The sequence below is a fragment of the Homalodisca vitripennis genome, chromosome 5 (assembly GCF_021130785.1).
Source record: "Homalodisca vitripennis isolate AUS2020 chromosome 5, UT_GWSS_2.1, whole genome shotgun sequence".
Lineage (NCBI taxonomy): Eukaryota > Metazoa > Arthropoda > Insecta > Hemiptera > Cicadellidae > Homalodisca > Homalodisca vitripennis.
In genome coordinates, this window is record NC_060211.1 from 84,477,796 (window position 1) to 84,491,497 (window position 13,702).

A 13,702-nucleotide genomic window follows, 5' to 3' on the forward strand; every position below is an offset into this window, starting at 1 on the left:
AATTGGTTTCTAGTCAATCACGGAGAGTGTTGACTTTAAAGCCAACCACACAAACTCTCTTTGTGACCAGTCCGGAGGGGTTAAGTGGCACTATTCAGCGCAGGCAGGTGTTCATTTCATCAACGGATTGCCACATTTTATGAAAAACACCCAATCGCCCTAGGCGTCAAACGTTTGTCTTTAAGCGCTTTCTGGTGTCAAATGCATTCTACAGCGTTGACGAGTTTCTGGCGTTTAACTGGGAGATCGCCCAATTCCATGACTGACTCCAGCGCTGGAAAGTGGGTTGAGATTGGCGTAGGATGAATGAGACTGGAATGTATGAAAAATTATGTACGTTTGGACGTGGTGGTAATGTGGTATGAGAGTTTATAATTTAGAATTAATCATGAAGTTTATCATACAATGTTAAATTGTTACGAGCAATTAACGGTTTGATTTGATTTCAGTTGGCAATATTTCTCGTCAAATATGAAGAAGATTTAGAATTTTTCACGATTTTTAACAAATATTTACAAATCTATGATTAATAATGCTGCTCAAATTTTCTACATATTTTTTACTTATTTTATACTTTTTAAATATCTTTAACCAAATACATCATATTAGTACTATTTTATAAAAATTCTGGATGGTATAACTATTCCATAGTTTAAACTAAATTGTTGAGCAAAGTTTTATGACAGCATACAAATACATATAAATGACCTAAAAAAAAAAAAAACTATTGAAACAACATGAAATTTCAAGATTCATATTAAAATACTAAAAGTTAATTTGGGATTAAAGGGAGTGTATTGTGATTGCATGTCATCCTTTTAAGGCCAAAAGGTTTTATCGTAGCTTTAGTTGATGGGTTAAGTGGCACTATTTAAGTGTGTGCAAATATATGAGAAAGAGGTGAGAGATTATGGTAGCCTTACTTTGAGTTTGTAGATGAGGTATCTTAATTTTCGTGTACCTTACAGCATTGAAATTATTGCAATAACACAAAAAATTGAGTAGCATCATAGCTTAGGAAAATATAAATTTTGATGTACCTTGTTTAGGATACCTCCCCAAATTGGCAGTCAGGGACTTCAGTGATAGAATTGCTGATTATTTTGGTAACTAATCTTTGTTTGTACTGCACAACTTCCAAATCTAAATTAATTCTGAAGTATAACTTGTGGACCGCTCCACAAAACTAACAACAATATGCTTTGGCAGAGGAATAATCGGCGTATTATATGAGTATTGAGGGAGTAGTAACGCTCTATAATCTATATACAAGAAGAGTTTGAAGTGTAATTCAGTCGCCTAGTAACCTTGTATGAAAAAACAATATGGAGTGAATTGTTTTGTAACACGCAGAATAGTAGTAACGTGCATATCCCGCAATGAGTGTGTTGAACTATGGTACCACTATACCTAAATTTGGAGCCTTAAGACTGTATGTGAAGAAGCCATTTTAGAGGTTGTGTAAGGAAAAAATTGTTAACATACAAGGAAAATGAACAAAAGATCGGTTGAATCAGTTCGAAGCATATAATAAATATTCCAATTGAATAATTGCACTAAAATCTATAAAGTAGAATTCCAGTCAATACCTATGTAATATAATGTGATAATAATTTCCCTTCGGAGAGGCATAACCTAACCGCACCCAATGTCGTGTCTCGAGCGGGTCTGAACTGACAGTAGGGGTGCCAGCTCATTCTGTGCATCTGTGAGCATCTGGAAGTCTGGAACTGGTTCCCTTTCCTGCTCCACTCCCCCCCTCACAATCACTCACTCTCTCATTCTCACTCTCTCTATTTCTATAACAAGCGACACTAGCAGCGATGGGTTTGGTTGCAGCCGATGGGTGCACTGTGTTCGTATTTAATTATACTTGTCTCTTTAGCTAATTCAAACTTTTGCATCCAATTTCAATGAAGCGTTTTACGCGATACGTGGCGTGGCTTATAAATTTTTCCTAATTACAACATAAGTGTGTTGTGAAAGATAACACATTAATAACTCTATTTTATGTAATTTTAATAATCGTATTTTTTTATTAGTGCTCTGGTTATTGCTATTTTAGCCGCTTGAAGTACCAAGTTATATTTAATAATAATATAAGCATTAACAGAAAAAATGAAGATTACTCGTATAAAGTAACTAGCAGGATAGATTAAATTGGGTAACATAAAACTATATTATGATTTTAATATGTAAAGATTTGATTAAAGTTAAATATTTTAAATCTATTAACCAAACTGCATTGAGATAATTACCTCATTAAGAAAAATCTGCTTAGGATAAGCAAGAGACAGTTTGTGAGCCTTGAACTGATTTGATAATGATTAAAACATTTTAACGTTTGAATTGTCCATTTGTTACAGACAATCCACTAAAATTGTTTTATGTATCATTCTTTTATTATTATACAGGCAGCAGAATAACAACTGTATATTCTTGGTTTAAAGTCTCTAAATGACAACGTAGGGTCTGAAAGGATAATATTGTTCTTACATTTGTAATATTTATACGTTACGAAATGTATGTTATGTTTACAACATATAACCATGGCAAATGTCTGAAGCTCTATTATCCTTTCACAACTGAAATGTTGAACTCTTACAGCTTTTGACAATAAATACTGAACATTAGATATATGTAATTTGCAAGTAGATAGACATAGGTTAAAATTAGAAAAGTATTACAAATTTACTTCGTGTAGTAAATTTTGCGGCTTAACCGGCAATATCAGGTAGATTAATCTTTATTCCATTATATCTTTTACAGAAAATATTATGTACATTTTGGTTTCCTGCTGCGGTTCTGCTTTCACCATTTTGTCCCTGTGCCGACCTCCATACCTCCCATCAACACCATCAATGTACTCACTCCCGCTGTTTCTTCATCGTCTTGTTCATAAGTGTATTCCCCTTCGAAGATGGAGTGTCTGATTTTGTGTTATTTATGATCCACAAAATGCACTATAGTAATGTATTTGTAAAAAAGACAATAATACATCAATCAGCCACTTTCTTTTTACAGAAACATATTCCTGTATTCGGAAATACAATATCTGATAAACAATAAGTGAATAGTGAAAATTATTTGCTAATGCACTAGTTTTAATTATTGTCTGTTTTCAGGTAAATCACCATTGAAGTCGTGAAAGTTGCCCCTTGTAAGTATAAACAGTTATGAATCGTGTATTCCTAATTATTGAATGCTATTACTATAAACCCCAAACATCAGCATCTACCCTATGCAACTTCATCGAAAAGATAATGATGTCACGTCATTATGTACAGTTTTATATGTTAAAACATGACACATCACCTCACTTTCTTGACACACAATGTCAAGAAGGCCTCTACCACATGTTATCGCAGTAACCGCGCCGCGCCGTGGTATTGTGCGCGCTGCGGTCTCTAGTCTGCTTTCCACATAATTGTCCATATGTCGACATACCGATACTTTCTCTCAACATCACCGATGGAATCCGGCTGTTCCTTCATCGTCTTGTCCATTCATATGATCCCCTTGCATATTTCATACGCAAATAAAATAAAATATTTTGAATAATACAAACACCCGTTAGTACTAGGTCAGGCTTTAGTCAGAGTGTTAACTCTTAACTTTTAACCAGTTAAACAAGCAGCCTGGAATAGCATGGGAAAATTGATAATTAAGGTGGCCAATTACCAAACCTCAAACATCAGTGGTAATAAGTGCTACTGTTTGTAAACAATAATAGAACAATAAACTTGTTGCGATAGGACATACACTATGCTTCTGGCTATTAAATGCATACAAATACAATGTTTGTTTATTTACAATCAACATTACATGTTAGTTGAGTTTAGAACGTTTAATTGCACGGAAACATAGATTTGGTAAATATAATCGTACCTGAGTATGCACAATGTCTGTTTTTTTTCTCTTTACTTATTTTAAAGCCGTGAGGAACTATTTGAAAATAGACCACGCATATGGATATTCATACATTAATAAACAAAACAGTTAGAAAAGGAGACAGTTTTGGAATCATATTCAAGACGTTTTTTGAATCAGAAATGTCCAATTTTTGCAGTATATAATTAGAAATCGTATGTATACATATATAAAAGAAAAGCTTTACATAAAACAGGAACACGGGCAAGCAGAAACTAAGTTTATGAAGGGTTACCAATGACCAAATTCATATATAGAACTTGCAACACTATATTAAATCCCATGTTAAACTGTTTGATCGAAAGTCTAAGTCATTATCGATGTGGATACACAGGCCTATTAGGAGATAGTAAAATATTAAATTTGTATGTTATTCAACAACCTAGCTTTGATATTAAATATTGGTAGAAGTTAACATTCAGTAATACATTATTTGTAAATATATCCGATTTAGTATTATTACGTGATAGATATTCTATGAACAGTAAATACTAATTTTTAAGTTTCCTCTAATTTTTGGAAATAATAATTATCAATAATTTTTTTTATTTTAGTGGCCATATTGAAGATGAACGAATTAAAAACCGTTCCTAATGAGTTGCGAAATAAAACTTTACATAATATGTTTTGTTACGAGCTCTAATTTATTGTTTGCTATCTCTTCTATCTCACAAGCCCAGGTTAAAATTATATTTGTTTCACTTCTTAATTACTTTTATCGATTCATAATATATCTCATTCTAAAAATATAACTATATGCGTTGATTTACCTTTATTTTTATGTGTTATATTAATATATTTTCAAGCAGTTGAAAAATTTAGCAAACGCAAACCTTAACGTGTTTTTGTTGCAATATCAGTATTTATTTTGGTAAAACCAACAGGCTTTACAATATGTAAACATGAGTAGTCTCGGACTATTATCAGACAAAAAAGAGAGAAAACGGTATTTAATTTTACAACGGCTACTATGGTATATCGTTGGATTGCGGTCGTCCTGCCAGCTCATAAAACCTTTGAATAAATTATTATGGGTTGAGGTTATGTTGTGTACACATTTTAACTCCGCTCTAGTCCTCCCCTTTCTATTATAAGCTGTCAAGAGTACGACTATACTGTATGTTAAATGGCAAAATAATACTAAGCAAAGTAATTTTTGTTAGATGTGTTTGTAAAAATTGTAAAAGAAGAATGTGAAGCCCATTGATAATCCCGGGTAAATGACTTGTGCATTTTTTTGTATGCGTTATTTTAGAAATTCATCTAAAAATATTGTTGGACCGGAATAGATAAATTTTTAAAGAGAAAATAATCATTGAAGTTAATTTAGGTAACTTTATTGATTAACAAGCAATTGTTCAATGAAAGAGTTTTTTGGTAGCTACAAATAAATTAGTTTCATCAAAATGGGGAAGCCCCTCGTCTCTAAAACCAGTCTCATATAATAATATTCAGAATTATTTTGCGTGTATAGAATACTTATGGCCACTAGGTTATAATTTACAAAATAACTTGAGCAAACGTGTATATTAATATATTTCCTTTTGTTTATTATCAGAACATGGGATTTTAAACATTTGCTATCATTCTATGCTGCAAAATGTATAACAAAATGTTTCTAGGATTTACATGCTCTTCATCAAGCAAGGAATAATTAATAAATAACAAAGAAATAAACAAAAGAAAAAGGGTCAAATATACCAAAACCTGCTTGGAGTTTATTTCCTCCTGTCTTGACTGCATGCAGTTTTCAGATATCAGTGTGCCCTATTCTTTCCCATATTTTTCTTTTATTTAATCTTTTGTATGTACTAGTTATTTCCTTCACTGAAAAAGAGCCTAGATTCAATCCTAGAAACGTTGTTTTTTAAATTTTGTAACATATAACAATGACAAATGTCCAAAATCCTATTATCTTTTCAAAACCTACCATCGCCAAAAACAAACTTAAACAAAGAACATTAACATAATGTAATAAATATTAGCGCCAAATCTGTAAGATTCACTACGACAACTTTTGTTGCTCAGCGTGACCTGGGCTGAGATAAGGGGTGCTTTACTGTCCAAACATTGTATTACAATGGAAAAGTTTCTTTTATATTAATAGCCCTATTTGTCATGGAAAGTCGTCTCTTGGTGGTATAACTGTTAAGTAGTATATAAGTTTGCTAAGGCATTTTACACATACAAGATTGGATTATAAGAACTATTATAATACAATTACAATTATAATTGCTATCATTATAGTTTTTAATATATTTATACCTAATGTTGTTAAAGCTTTTGCTTAAGTTCAATATTATAGCACTCAATATTCCAATAATGCACATAATGTTATGTTTGTCTTGTATTTAAAATTGTACGTGTTTAGAATAGCTAGATTTCCTAGAGCGGTTGATGTTAATTTGGTTCGGTAAAATCATGATGTTGGTTAGATTCTCATGGTAGGATATAAGAAATTAACAAATGTTCGACTATATGAATTATTAGCGTGCAAAACTATTGGTTTTATTAATAGGAATATTTTTAATTAGCAGGGAGAAGTATTTTTATTAAAATTATCCTCCAATTATAATAATATTTGTATCTTATTTATCATTTATCTTCAATTATTATTTGTTTGCTTTATACCTCTAATTATATCAGTGTTTGATGGAGTAGTAATAGTTTAGCAAGATTTGTTTCATTTCCTGTGTACCATTGTACGTGTGGAATTAGGTAATCTCATTTTCAAAACCTTTTGAAGGTTCTTTCCATGGATATAAAGTAAATATCTGTAACCGCATTATAATATAGGATTATGTTTTACTGTGTATTAAAAATTTCTTGTTATTTATGTTTATAAAGCAACACCGGTATAGGATTTTGTAAATAACTTACATTTGAATCCATCATCGACAATCATTAAGACCGAAAATCTGTTAGATTTTATTAGATGTAAGTGTGAACGTTGGTGAAAATATTTGATTGAACATTTGGTGTTTATAAAAATAACGCATTTATGGTATTGTACTTTTATTCTTAAGCTATCCAGTTCAATAAAATGTGTGTTCTCCTTATCTTTCAAACTGATGTCTTTATAGTATTACATTTTTGAGAAGGTACAGCGAAACTTTAACGCATTTCCCATTTCGCTTGCAATTCGATATGCTACTTAGTCGTCCTCTAGTTGTTTTGTGACTGTATTTGTTAAGAAATTCAAAAGAGGTTTGTCCCATTGAGATTGTGTTCTCATTATACACTACAATCGTTCTATCTATTCTTTTGATTTTTACCATTTTTGTACGTTATAGTAATGAATAACCTCAGTATTCCTATGTATTTTTGAGAACAACAAGTTAAGTATTTAATATAAGAAATGTAGTTGTATAAATATGTTATGTTATATTTGTTATTTAGTTTTTAATTTGTTTAGTACACTTACTTTGTAATAAACGATCTAGTAAAATTTTACACAGAAAATAATTGTATTATTAAAATAAAAATATATTAGCTCTGTCATCAACTGAGGAACAGTAATCCACCATTAATAATGTCATGTTTAAATAGGATTCATCATCTCCATTTCTTGGCACACAATGTCCGGCTTCTACCATATGTTACCAGCTGTCACAGCCATTGTACGGGTTGTGGTATCGCTCTTGTTTGCTTTATAAATATTGTGTACACTTAGATAACCGTATTTAAAGATCAGCGCCCTTTTAGCCAATACGCTTGCTCTTAAGCTTTTAGTTTGGTTTAGTATAATCTTATTTTATTTTAAATGATCACAATGTTATTAAAAACCGTGTATTATAATGGTGTTATTATTCTGTAATGGCAGTTTTAAGAGAAATACTAATTAAGTATTTAAATAATCGAAGTTAAAAAGTTAATTGTTTTGTGTTTTAATCACTCAGCTGTAGACGTAAAATTCAAGATTTGAGCTAGAAACCTATGTCAACTTTTATTTAACCAAAAATAGATTTGTAACATTACATTTTATATGTAAGATGATATTGAGATATAGGTTATAAAATATGTCATAAACTTATGCTGATTGAAAAAGAAAAAAAATGCGAAATCATAATTTCATTGTTAACGTGTTGTCTTTGAAAATATTGGAATCGAGTCACGTTTCACTTTAAATTATATAAAGAGAACAAATTTAAATGTTGAAGAAACTGTATTCATTGATGAAAGAAAATCGTTTTACCTCAAGGCAACGATTTTATTTAACGGAGAGCTGACAGTGGCTGAGTAAGAATTGTATATCAAGCAAACGCTATTTACATTGCGTTATGTATGCTGTCTCAGTTGTCTCAGTTTAAGAACGGTTCAGGCTATATCATACTGGTTTTGGAAAGCATCTATTTTGTGTGTAGATTATGAAATAATTTCGCATTTATGTATTATACTGTGTTTAATAACACTAAAATATACCTGTATATATATAATGTAAATTAAACTTTTAAATGTGATCTACGGAGATAGCAGGTGACAGGTGCTGGATAGTGTTGAATTTAAAGCCAACCGAAACTCTTTGTGACCAGTCCGGAGATATAAAGTGGCACTATTAAGCACATGCAAATATGCGTGGAGAGAAATTGTGGTAGCTCCTTTGATTTTTAGATGCAGATTTAATATTCAATTTTTCCTTTACCCTGGCACTATTATTTGGTGTTTCCTAAACAGTAAGCTGTTGGCAAATTTTTAGTGATATAAAATATCCATATTTGCACGACAATATCGTCTGCTGTTTCATTTTCATGCCATAAAGTTCTTTAATTGTATCTCTTAAACCTTCTACTTCGATTACGATATAAGCCAAATAAAAAATTTAATTAATGGCTATATCTTAAGTCTTTTAAAATGAGACATCTGTCATAACTATTCGTTAAATTTAAGAATGTAATATTGCTAAGGTTCGAACATTGATTTTTATTAGAGTGACATCAAAGTGGTTTTAAAGTCAATTCGCATACCTCAACAGAATAATTAAAATGTTAACATTGAATATGTATGGCGTGACATACAATTTTGGTCATAAGTAATAAGAGTTCTGCAAGGTAATTTGAAAATATTTAAATAATAATGACGTAATAAAGGGCATCCAGTGATTGAATATAAAATTATCTACAATATTAAAAATATTATGGAATTGAAAATAAAACATATGCGGTTGAAAATGAAATAAATGTTACTTCTTAATAACTAACATGTAATTAACTAACTAACGAAAACTTCTAAATAAAGTAACAGCACAGTGTATAAAGATCCCTTCTTATCTTTAAGAGCTTTATGATATCTAGAGTTTCAGAAAGAATTTACTGCAGATGGCACTTAAACTTAGTAAAATGTTTTTGTAAAATGTGTTTAAAATGTTTTTAAACATAATTTAAGAACGGGCTTGAAAGAAATGAAAATAAACGAGCACAGGATATTATGTCTACTCTTACTAAGAGGATTGCTTGTTTGGTATTTCAACCCTATACAAATAGTTACGCAATAGCTGATTTAAAATAATAATTATATAGCTTATTTCGTGGATGGCACGATACAATACGCGAGTTAATTAAAATTAATTTTTCTACTTTATTACAAAATGATAGATCCTGACTGATTTGTTACATGGTAAGGCAGAACATTATGAGTACTATTACTTGAATTACATTTCAAAACCAAATTGAATTATCGGCATTACATCTTTAAAGAAATATTTGTACATCCTAACAACTAGGCAATTGGACAATCAAAGAAATCGCAAAGGCAGTTTAATGAAGCGTTAATTGCTTTGATATTGATTGAAACATTTTGACATTTGATTAGACCATTCGTTTGAAATTACCTGATTAAATGTAATCTAATACTATTTTAGATTTTATAAATATTCAAGATGGCACAATAACTACTCTAATGTGGTTCACAGATATTCTTATGATACAATTCTCAAAACTGGTGTTATTTGGAAGTTGAAAGTAGACTCGCGGTTTACATTGAAAATTAATAAAATTGATCTTTTATCTGAATTAAGTAAAATTTGCACTATTAGGAACACTCTCTTTGAGATTTTTCTTATTGTAAACAAATATAAAATAAACTTCCTCTCATATTATATTAATAAAATAAAATAATGTTAAACTTTTAAATTCTAGGAAACTCAAACGCAATTCAAACTTCCTTAAAAAATTAAACAAGCTCTAACATGACATTTCAAACTCAAAATTACACTTTTTCTCTACAAATATTAGATAATATAAAATTAAATGCTTTATATTACACTAAATGAAATTACTTTACTTAAAATTATTTATATTCCAATTAAATTCACTCTGTAGTTCATCGGTTATCAGCATTTTGCAACCCTGCACTGGACGTATGTATTTCTATACAACACTATCTTTTATATTTAAATTTTAAGTAAATTTTCAATATGTGTCAATTAAATCTGTTAATACAAATATTTATTTCCAAGAGTTTAATCAGATGTGAATTCAATATTTTTCCTAGTTCAATTCAATTATTTGTTTGAATGCTTGTGTAAATTTAAATAATAGATTTTCAAAATCAATGTTTTAAAATTGCTAATTGCTTAAAATAGTTTACTTTTTAAAAATATTATTAAAATAAATGTAATCTAATATAAAACACATGGTTTAAAAATTTTAAAGTTAAAATTAATTTAAAAACTTTTTCTGTTCTTTGTGTGGTTCTCATACATTAAATGTTGAGTGAATGATGAAGTCTTTTTATGTAAGTTAGGTTCCGGGCAATGCTCTTTTAATCTTTGGCTAAACGACTTGCCTGTCTGTCTGTTGTAAAAACTAAAGCAATATGAATAAGTCAGTTTATAAACGCCGGTCTGAACTTTGTTGTCCAAGTTCTGGGTTTTAAATCTCAAAATGTTCCTAGTGTGGTGTGTTGTCTTAAATACTAGGTATAAGCCATTGGTCTTTAGTGCAATGCTGTATAATCGTGCTATACTCAACGCATATGTACTTCTTGTCCTGCTTTTCATTTTCTTTATTACGGAGTAATATTTTGTTCTTTTTCTTTACTATTTTGTCCACTATAGTTTTGTTATAACCGTTAGCCTTGGCAATATTAGTATGATATTTAATTCTTTGTTACAATTGGTTACATTCTGTGGTACTTTGAGAAGTCGGTAAATCTTACAGTTATAAGCGGAAATTGTTTGCGTGTATGGATGATAAAAAGTGGAATGGATGGTTCAGTCCAATGCATGTTTACGATAATGCCATATGCATAATTATTGTTGCTTTCGTCTAGGGTGAGGTCTAAAAGGTTCAGTTGATTTGATGTTTTTGTTTCAATGGTGAAATTTAGATTGGAGGCAATGGTGTTTAAATATTAATGGAAAAGTACGAACTGGTGGACATTACCATTAAACAGTAAAATAGTGCTATATACATATCTATGGTTAAACACTATTTTATTCCTGTGTTTTAGGTTTATATATTTATTAATCAGACATTATGTATGCGTTTTCTATACGATTGAGATATAAATTTGATCAAAAGCCAGATAATGGGAAGCCCAGCGCTAATCCTTCATGTTGTATGTAACACTTCAGAAACATAAAACTATAATGTTTATTGCTATGAGCTCGTATTTTTTGTTTGCTATCTCTTTTTTGTCTCAAAAACCCATGTTCGCCAACAATTAGTTTTACTTTTTTGATGTTTCTTATAGTATAGTTCATTATAACAACATAATTAACTATTTAAATGTGGTATGTCAATTCATTTTTAAGCACGACAGCGATTTAGCAACCTTAAAAGGATTGTGTTGTAATATTAGTATTTATTTTGTTAAAAGGCATTTCAGTACGTTAAAATGAGTATCAAACGACAACTACGTGACAATAAAAGGGAGTAAAATGTTATGCAATTTAACATTGGTTACTGTGGTACAACGCTGGATCGCGTTCGTCTACCCAACTCATAATACCTGTGAATAAATTATGGGTTGAGGTTATGTAGCGTACACATTTTAACCCTGCTCTAGGCCTCGGCTCTCCATTACAAGCTGTCAAGCACTCGAAAACATGTTAAATGTCAAAATTATACAATGCAAAATTATGCTTGTCAGACGTGTCTGTTAAAATTATAAGAGAAGGAGAGGACACCCATTAATAATCCTGTGTAATTATTGTATATAATATTTCATAATAATTGAATTTAAAATCTTTAGGACTTTCTATCAAGAGTTGTTGCACAGACAACGGAAGTTAGATAACAACTCGATTATAAGTAGGTCCTAGCGATCCTTAATACATTTTAAATATGTCGTTCCTTTTTTAAATAAACTGTCAATATTATAGGTGCAAATATCACCTAAGGGACACTTATACATAAATAATTAAGAGCATCACCTTACTGAAAAAGTGTAGTTACCTCTTTGAAGACTCTTGGAGAATTTGGAAAAACTTTTAATCAGTAGTTAGTAAAACAATACTTCCAATATTATTTATTTTCTGGACGAGGCTTTTCAAAACCGAAGGTTTTTATCGTCAGGAAACTTTAAAAATAAATTTAAATTACAATAATAAATGAAAAATTTTAAGTATAAATTTCCAACCGGCTTAGACTGGGAAATTCAGTGTTGTTGAAACTCGAACGATAGCGGCAAGGTAAATAAAACCTGAATCAGTGGAACAATATAAGTGTACAATTCAAACCAGGCTGTGCACTCCAGATTTGTTCAGTAATACAGCATTTGTAAATTTACACCACAGTGTGGTCTGTTGTTTTATTTTATATTTTTCTCTACCTAAGTACCCTGAAGGAAGAGTATATTTTAAAACTGTTCTACTATTACGTAGAGCTAATACCAATTTTGTATAAGGTTGAAATATTATGTACACTAAGATCCAAATTTTGTAAAAAAAACTGTCCTAAAGAATCTTGTGTTTTAGCCTGTCTTTAGTTTTCTTGTAAGACGTGTATTTGTTTAATTTTAAACAAGAATTAATACAATATTTAGATATTATTCCTAACAATGTATAAATATACTAAGAAAAACAAAAAATAGTTTGTATATAAATTACGTAAAACTTTAAAGTCGACAATGTCTCTCCCACAAATTATATGAGTATAACATTGTTTCTATGATGGTGAAATCAAAATGGTTACCAGTACAGCCAGCTCATATATCACATCAAAACCGAAAAAAATTAAATGTTCTTAACCGCTAACAAATTAAATGTATTATATCCTAAAAAAGCAAAACATTCTAAGACGATTTTTAAATATTAATGACATAATAAAGGACTATCAATAATTGGGCACAAAAGCAGTATGTGGAATTTTCCAAAGAATATTCAATAGCTGTGGAAAATAAAATAAGTATTAATTATACACATAGTAGAAAAAATACATTGCGAGTTTAAGAATATTGTATAAAGGTATAATTACGCTTTGTAGATTAGGATCAATTAGGAGATGCATTGTATGCGTTTTTCAGTCACTTATTTGCTTTATATAATTATAAATAAACTAACAATAAACAGTGTATAATAATATTTTATAATCTGTAAAATTCCTTACATTATACGGGGTAATAGATGGAGTTTTTAACGCAAATGGTAAGTTACATTTAATGAAAGGTTTTCAGATAAACCTTTAAAAGTATTTTTAAACACAATTTAAGAATAGGCTTGGAGGAAATGAAAATGAACGAGTACATGGTGTTATCACTGCTCTAAGAGGATTGAATGTACAGCATTTAAAACTCTCAATGCTTATGCGATAATAATATTATAATTATACAT